We start from the raw sequence: 9,321 nt of genomic DNA, 5'->3' as shown, positions 1-9,321 counted from the left end.
GTCTGTACTAAAGCTACTGTTAGGGGTGACATATTGTGATACTTAGGCCGGATTGTATATAGCAGCATCATTCTCATCTACTGACTGTAGATTCACAATTTTCTGGACCTACACAAGAGTAATAACTCTTAGTTGCATCCTGCAGAAGAATAGTAACATCAAAAGTTGTCAGCTGCTGATCCCAACAATCTACTTACTGGAACTTTTACCTCCTACTCCTAAACATTGTGGGGGACACAAGCTGCTGAAGACCAGTTCTTGAGGTGCAGCCTCCATGCACCCATTTCCATGTGGGTAAAAGAAAAAGACCCAGCCTACTGCTTTGTAACAAATCTCAATATCAGTCTATTGGATGCTGTCACCACCCTTCAGGACAGGTAGCTCCTCTCCCTGTTTAGCTAATCTCTGCAATATTCTGTTAGACACACTCAGGGATAGCCAAGCAATTCTAAATGCTGAGAAATCAACAAGAAAATTAGACATTGCAAGTGTGCTTGCATATTTTACAAATTCAAAGAAAAGCAAAATAAAAAAACAAGATGTTACATATAAAAAGAAACATTTTTTTTCATATACAAATGTTTTTTTTTTTTTTTTTCTGAGTGGAGAAGAAAGCCTCAGAGTTGGGTGCTCTCACAGCCCCCTAGCCCTCCCCATTCCTCCCCTCCTCCCTCTGCTGCCTCAGTGGTTCCTTTGGTGTCATTATTTTCCAAACATTTGAGTTTTCCATCATTTGCAGTATATATTCTTACTGAATAAAATGAAAAAATTCATCTAAAATGCCTATCAAAAATTGGCAAATAAATTGGATCACATTTTTTTTCATACTTCTCTTTATACACATACAAGCCCCAGAAGTTGGCACAATAATATTTTGTGCTTTGCTTTGTTTCTATTTGTTTTATTTTATTTTTTTTTTTGTTGATAAATGTGAGACCTACTCACTTCATATTTTTTCTTATGCTTTGTCATTAGGAAGCAAAAACTATTTTTTTGCAACACATAGTGTTTCAAACTTGGATACAATTCTTCATTCCTCTTTACCTTTCTTCTTCCCTCTCTTCCTTTCTATCTTCTATCTGCTTCTGTTTCTTTCTATGCTTGCTGCACAGTTATTCTTCAACCAACCATCCCCATTTTTTTTTTAAATTATTTTACCCAACTTCAATTCACATTGCATCTGGGGGATGCTAGCCTGAGCAGAGGGTTGGGATGAAGGACACAGCTTGGGTTCCACAGACATTTCCCCCAGAGTTTGCTTGTTTTCCTCTCACCTTTAAATAAAATGTTTTTTTTTCCCTAGGGAAAAGTGGCTTATTCAGAAGAATTCCTAGGGAGATCATTTCTGTGGGACCATGTATAAATTTTATGTGATATTTGTGTTTGTCTATATCTGGTGTGGGGAGCAGGGAAAGAGGGAGAAAGAGAATATTGTACCAAAGTGTCAAGTGAGTAAGCACCATTTCAAGATAGGAAAGATTCAAAATGACCTCTGATTTCCCTTACTTTTTATAAATTGTTATTCAATCTTGATATGTAACATTTTCCAAGGTTATAAAATCTCACATTGCTTTAATTTGCCTATGACATTAAGAATGGGCATTTTTGCTTCCCAATGTTCTCCAAATGAACTTTTGTCAGAAAAGTAAAACAAATTATTACTTCAAGGTATTACTGGAATAACATCTGAACTTGACCTATTTCTCCTTAAGACATCTGAGATGTGCAGAAGGCTGTCCAATACAAACCCCGCCCCCATTCCATACACCCTTGACAGAGAAAGTCAAAGAGTGCACTTGTAAGGAGAGACTGTTTATTTCCTGGCTGTCTAGACACAAATAATAACATAGAAACTATATCAATTACAACCTGGTTTGGCCAATAGCTAGGCATATTTGTAGCTAACTGTTACATCTTAAATTAACCAATAATTCTTGTCTGTTTTTGTCATGTGGCTCTGTACCTTTTATCAGTGAGGCATTCTGATCTTGCTTCCTCTGCATTTGCATGACAACTGCAGACTGAGCCTTTCCTCTTTCCAGAATTCTCTTAGTATTACCCAACTTATACTTCCTACTTGGCTACTGGCCAATCAGAGTTTTATTAATCCAGTACCAGTGACAGATCATTACAGGATATATGACCAATGTCCCACAGTAGGCACTGACACCTAACTTAACAAATGCTATGTACTTATTGACCCTGTTTTCTTATGAAAATGAAATTTAGCTCCATAAAGTTTAAATATTTATTTAAAGGGATTTTCCCTGTCAATTTTTATTCAAATTACATGTGACTTGAATAAGTAGAGTATTTATTTTTTTGAAGTCTCTTCTTACATGTGCAATAAGATACAACAAATACTGTGATTCTTTTGATTCTATAATAGAAAACTAGTGGATTAAACAATAAAATGTAGATGTACTTATGAATTTGACTGAGTATACTAGCTTTTGTGCTTTTGGTTTTGGAGAACTGACTTGGACTTCTCATACATGATTACATTTGATTTGGGGTGGTTTGCATTGTATTCTAGTTTAACATTGCCTACATAGTAAAAGTAATTCACTCTACCTATAAAACCTATGTACCCCTTAATCATTCTTAGTGTAAAATTTCAATAACAGTGCTAGATAAATGTAAACTATAATTTACCATATAATAATTATAATTATGTAATAATACAGAGATGCTTGATATACCTTATTGTAAATCAATTTATTCACAAAAGGGAAAGTGATGCATTATTTTCATAATTTAATTCATTTAATTGCTCTGCAATTTTCAGCTAACTTTCAGATCACCTCTAATAAGTGGATTTTCAAGTAAATTATCCATTACAAGAATTTATATTTTCATTTAAATAGAATTTAAAAACTGTGTTGTCATGTGTTTAGACAAGTCTTTCTGATGGACAGTTTTATTATTGATTTAGTTTACAATTTATCTCATTTAAGTTTTTATTTGTGTATATCTATGTGAGTGTATGCCAAGTGTTCCAGAAGGCATGTAAGCCAGAATATGGCCTCCAATCCTCATTGTATTTGCTTGCTGTCCAATGTGGGTGCTGAGAAAGTTCCTCAGTACTCTCAAAAATGAGGGAGTGCTTTTAAAGGCTGATTGATTTTAAAACTATCATTTTTATCATGTTGATCATTATATTATAGGATTTTCTTTAATATTCTTTTTACAACTTATTCGTGTGTGTGTACATGTGTGTGTTTGTGTATGCACGCATACACTATGGATTGTGAATGGATGTCAGAGGAAAACTTAATCAGATCTCTCCTTCTATGATATGAATAACCCAAAGATAGAACTCAGCTCATCTGACTTAGCAGCAAGGACCTTTATGTACTGATCCTATTCACCACTTCTGTGACTTATCTTTAGAATCATGCATTTCTTTGTATTGACATCCTTCATTATTTATCCTGGTCTATTTTTAATTTAATTTGTTTGGTTTAATTTATTTACACTTCTAATAATTATTTTATTATATTATGTACATAATATATATTATAGTAATGAACACTGTTATTTTCACTATGTATATGTGTGTGTGTGTGTGTGTGTGTGTGTGTGTGTGTGTGTGTGTGTGAAATGTGTGGGCTTACCAATGTTATGGCATATATGTGGAGGTCAGAGGATAGTTTGATAAAGTCCATTTCCTCATTAACCTTCATATTGGACATGAGAGTGAACACAGAGTGTCCAAATGGCTCAGCAATCACTTTTCACTGCTGAGTCTACTTGCCAGGAGAGTACTTAACTCTTTAATTATTAGACTTTTCTAATAATGCTCATTTGATCCTAGAAATTTCCACAGAATGAGTTTCTTTTCATGTAGTTATTTTGGTTTACTTTTCTTTTATTGTTACTTAGTAGAACATACCTGCTGATTTAAACTTAATGTGATTAGTAATCCATGAGATTATCAGTTTTACATTTACAGACAAGTAATCAATAATGCCAGCAGTTCTCACACAGTGTCTGTCTGGTTCTCTCCCTATTAACATCTCAAATGGTCATGGAGCATTTGTAGCAGCTGAAACACTGTGACTGGAAGTTTGGGAAGTAAAGAAGTTCATGAATGGAGCTTTGCTGAGTAAAGTTCGTACTTGTAACTATATGTTTAGCTTTGTACAGAATTCCATCTAGTGTGCAGTCATCATGTCTCCTTAGATTTTTTTTTTTAATCTGAGAAAATTTGCTACACTTCCCTTGCTTTGGATGACCTTGGTAGCTTTGAGTTGCTCTGGTCAGGAGTGTCTGTAGCACTCTGGGAAAAAGCTCTGATTTGTTTCACAGAGTTAAAGCCATGTTATGGGATCAGGAGGAAGATCAGAGTGGTAAAGTGCCATTTTCAGAATACTCTATCAGAGGAACATACTATCAACTTGAATCACAACTGCCAACTTTGTCCATGGATACCTGGCTGAGGCAGTACTTGCTGGTCCTTTGCTTCACACTTTTTCACTTAAATTTCTAGAAGCAACTTCTTGGAAGAAAGTCACTATGGCAATTCAATACTTAAGGGAATTTCTATGAATAATATTATTTATTTGCAATTAAGAATAAAAATCCAAAGTATTTTTTTTGTAATTTTTTGTGTTGGTGAATGTGTACATGCATAAGCATGCTTGCATGTATACAAGTACTCATGAGGGCACAGGTACTTATATGCATGTACGTGCATGGGAGAACCAGAAGTCAACTTTGGCTGTTGTTACTCATACCTTTTCGCTCTTTACTTTTGTTGAGACAGGATCTCTCCCTGGTCTGGGATTTGTCAAATTGCTGGGCTACTTAGACAGTAAAGTTCTGGGTCCTCCTATCTACACCATCTCACTGTTGGAGTCGGTGCTACCACCATGCTAAGCTTTTTCAATCTGTCCTGGGAATCAAATTCTGGTCCTCATGAATGTAAGGGAAGAGCTTCACTGTCTGAGTCATTTCCAGCTCCACTTGTTCAATTTATTGTACATTTTCACAACAAACAAATGTACATTTACTTACTTCAGTTTCTTGAAATTGTAGACCTGCCCTTATCAAACATAGTACAGAATAATTAGGAGAAATGTTTGGTACAAGGTTGAAGTTATATGTATTCTCTAATATGAGGTCATGAAGTCTTATATGGACATGGGAGAGATGTTGTCACTGTAAGGTAAAGGGACCAACTGAAGCAGGAACAATCAACCAATCCTGAACAGGAAACCAACCAGTCCCTGAGCACCCTGACTCTGAATCCAGAGCCACTGAGAGAAACACTCCAGGGATCTGAGACTTGATCCAGGGAAAGAAACACCCTTATCTCTGAATCCAAGAACAAAAGAAACAAGCTTTAGCTCTGAAGTCAGTACCAAAGAAGTCTACTTTGTCCCTAAAATCAGAGACAGTGAAAGAAATATGCTCTGACTCTATGATTAGAGTGAAAAGACTAATAATAGGAGAAGTAGACACAAAGAAATTGAGAAGTCTGTACTACTTTAACTAAATGTAAGTCTATTTATTCTAAATTTAGGTTAGGAGACAGCAGATAATCCACCAAGTGAAGGCACTTTACACCAAAACTGATAATGTGTGATGGATTCCAGGAGCTCACACTGGGAAAGTGGAGAACCAGCTCTTGGAAGCTGTCCTCTAATATGCACAAAAGAGTGATCGCATGCATATGTATGCTCACAACAATAAACAAACTAACCAATAAAGCTGACCATGCCTAGTAAGAATAGATAGACAGGATCAATCATGCAGTGGTGACACATGCCTTTAATTCCAGAATTCAGGAGACAGTGTCAAGTGGATATCTGTGAGTTCAAGGCCAGCCTGGTCTACAATGCTAGTTCTAGGACAAACTCCAAACCTACAGAGAGACCCTGTCTCAAACACCAAACCAATCAACCAACCAAGTTAACAAACAAACAAATTAATAAAAAGAGTGGACAGGATCACATTCAAAGGAGCATGTGTTGTGGATGCCATGTGGTCTCCTGAATTCTTTTCCATTTATTGGTTTGTGTATATGGATAAAGTGACCAATCTAATTAAATATCACTGTTCTTTTTGTCAAATAAATACCCATAACTTTTATTTTGTAAAATGCAAGATATGAGATGATACTCTTAAAATAATAACCTCAATGAAATGATGACCTCACTTACATTTTATTTATAAGTCATTTAACAAAGTTTCACCATCTTAATCAAGATTCAGTAGTATCTCAAATCTGTGACCAAAGGGTAAAGAATATGCCCCCTTCTTTTTCTAAATACTAATAATTTTAAGACAATATTCTATGTAATTTTTTGCAAGAAACTTATTTCCTATTTATAAATTACATTTTGTCTGTATATAAATATGACTTATTGCTGGTGGTTGTGAAATATACCTTTAACCCCAGTATTTGGTAGGCAGTGTTAGGTAGATTTCTGTGAGTTCAAGTCCAGCCTGGTCTACAAGAGTTAGTTCCAGGACAACTAGAACTACACAGAGAAACCCTGTCTCAAAAAACCAAAAAGAAATATGACTTATTGCTTCATATTTGTATAGTCTTTACGAGGTTCATGAAAATACTATAAATTAAAACCTTCTCTATTTGGCTAGGAGACAGCTCAGTCAGCAAAGCCCTTACCTAGCTAGTGTTAAGACCCTGTGTGTGAAACCTCTGAACCTACAAAGCAGGGGATGGGCATATGTGTGAAGGCCAGAAGACAACCTAGGCTGTTTACTTTGCATTTTTTCAAGACAGGATCTCATTGTTCTGGAATCAACTAGGCTAAACTGTCCCACCAGTTTATCCCGGGGATCCTACTGGCTCTGTATTTCTAGCGCTGTGTTTTAAGCATAACCCACAATTCCTGCTTTTTTTGTATATGCGTTCTAGGAATCTAATTCAGGTTCTTATCTTGTCAAGGCGAGACAACATAGCCATATCCCTAGCTATCAATATTATTGGCCCTTTGGGACACTGAAAAAATTGGGTTTTAGAAGAGCTTGTTATCTCAGTACGTTCTATGGATAGTAATTGGCTCATATGAAACTAGAACAAAACATCTATGCTTTTGGAGACAGAGACAAAGACCCACAATGAGACAGAGACAAAGACCCACAATGGAGCACCGGACTGAAATCTCAAGGTCCAAATCAGAAGCAGAAGGAGAGAGAGCACAAGCAAGGAACTCAGGACCGCGAGGGGTGCACCCATACACTGAGACAAGGGGGATGTTCTATCGGGAACTCACCAAGGCCAACTGGCCTGGGTCTGAAAAAGCCCGGGTTAAAACCGGTCTCGCTGAACATAGTGGACAATGAGGACTACTGAGACCTCAAGAACAATGGCAATGGGTTTTTGATCCTACTGTACCTATTGGTTTCGTGGGAGCCTAGGCAGTTTCGTGGATGCTCACCTTACTAGACCTGGATGGAGGTGGGTGGTCCTTGGACTTCCCACAGGGCAGGGAACCCTGACTGCTCTTTGGGCTGATGAGGGAGGGGGACTTGATTGGGGGAGGGGGAGGGAAAGGGGAGGCGGCGGTGGGGAAGAGACAGAAATCTTTAATAAATAAATAAATAAATAATTTAAAAAATCTATGCTGCAGTCAAGTTTCTCATTTCTTTCCTCTGTTACCTTAAATTATGTCATATAGTATTAATGTAAGAAAAAATGCTAAGCCATGAATTCAGAAATTATGTTTCTTTTTGTTTTTATTGAGCTATATATTTTATATTTTTCTCCATTTTCCTTCTTTTGTTTTTTTCTCTCCTCTCATTCTACCCTCTCCCATGGTCCCCATGGTCCCAATTTATTCAGGAGATCTTGTCTTTTTTTTACTTCCTGTGTAGATTAGATGTATCTCTTAGGGCCCTCATTGTTGTCTAGGTTCTCTGGGATTGTGATTGTAGGCTGGTTTTCTTTGGTTTATGTTTAAAAGCCATTTATGAGTAAGTATATATGATATTTGTCTTTCTGGGTCTGGGTTACCTTACTCAATATGATGTTTTCTAGATCCACCCATTTGCCTGCAAATATCAAGATGTCTTATTTATTTATTGCTATGTAGTACTCAATTGTGTAAATGTACCACGTTTTCTTTACCCATTCTTTGGTTGAGAGTCATCTAGGTTGTTTCCAGGTTCTGGCTATGACAAACAATGCTGCTATGAACATAGCTGAGCACATGTCCTTGTGGCATAATTGAGCATCCTTTGGATATATACCCAAAAGTGGTATTGCTGGATCTTGAGGAAGGTTGTTTCCTAATTTTCTGAGAAATTGTCATACCGAAATCCAAAAGGGCTGTACCAGTTTGCACTCCCACCAGCAGTGGAGGAGTGTTTCCTTTATCTCACATTCTCTCCAGTATAAGTTGTAATCAGTGTTTTTGATCTTGGTCATTCTTACATATTTCCATCTCAGAGTTGTTTTGATGTGAAGAGAAATTATATTTCTCATAACTGACAGCAACTTCCATTTGAGTAACCTGACAAATCCCTATTCAGTTTTACATAGATTATTGTTATTCTCAAATTTTTAAGAAATCCCTAGATACAGCAGATACTATGGTCTCTATATAAGGTGTTAGTGCTTGATCCAAGGTTATTAAGTCAGTAAGTCACAGAGTGGGGCTCAAATATGAGTGCCTCCTGTTAGGATCTTCACTGAACTAAGATCCTTTCATCCAATACAGTGTTCTCTCCTCTCTCTTTCCAAAGCCTGTTTCTCACTCTCTGTGTATGAATTACTGGTGTGTGTGTGTGTGTGTGTGTGTGTGTGTGTGTGTGTGTGTGTGTATGTGTGCATGCCACATGCACAGATATTCTCAAAAGATGGAAGTGGCTACTGAATGCTCTGTATCTGAAGTTACAAGCACCTGTTCTGACTCTATGTGGGCAATGGGGTCTAAATCTTGGTTATTTGTAAGAATAGCAAGTGGCCTTAAGCATTGAATCATCTCCATTTTCTCATTCTTATTTTGAAACCTGAATTTCAGCTCATGGAAGACTGCTGCCTTCCACTTCTTCTCTCTACTGTCATGGCTGCTGTTCTCCCCTGCTCTTAGCCCCACACCCACCCTTTTTCATTACCCTTTTTAACTCCATCTTATTTGCTCCTTATGTAGATAAATTATAACCTTTTTAAAAGATAAAATGGTGGATTATTCAGAATTTAAAATTGTTAATTGTACTATAGTTTTCAACATGATCTTTATTTTGAAAATTATCTGTCACATTATTTTCATGATGACTTCCCAAAGTACCCCAGACAATCTCAGTACTTTGAACCTAAATTCAGCAAATCTCATTCTTCATACAATT

At 36.7% G+C, this 9,321-nt stretch overlaps 1 non-coding gene across 1 annotated transcript; it reads right to left on the bottom strand.

Moving 5' to 3' along the window:
- Positions 1–676: 676 nt before the first annotated feature.
- LOC126487130 (small nucleolar RNA SNORD42) lies at positions 677–739 on the bottom strand. Its single transcript, XR_007588291.1, has one exon. It is a non-coding gene; the product is annotated as a small nucleolar RNA SNORD42 (small nucleolar RNA).
- Between the last annotated feature and the right edge of the window lie 8,582 nt (positions 740–9,321).

The sequence above is a fragment of the Alexandromys fortis genome, unplaced genomic scaffold (genome assembly GCF_014885135.2).
Source record: "Alexandromys fortis isolate MF-2015 unplaced genomic scaffold, M_Fortis_MF-2015_v1.1 scaffold_96, whole genome shotgun sequence".
NCBI classification, from domain to species: Eukaryota; Metazoa; Chordata; class Mammalia; order Rodentia; family Cricetidae; genus Alexandromys; species Alexandromys fortis.
Note: the sequence above shows the minus strand (reverse complement) of the source record. Positions and strands in the feature narration are given on the sequence as shown.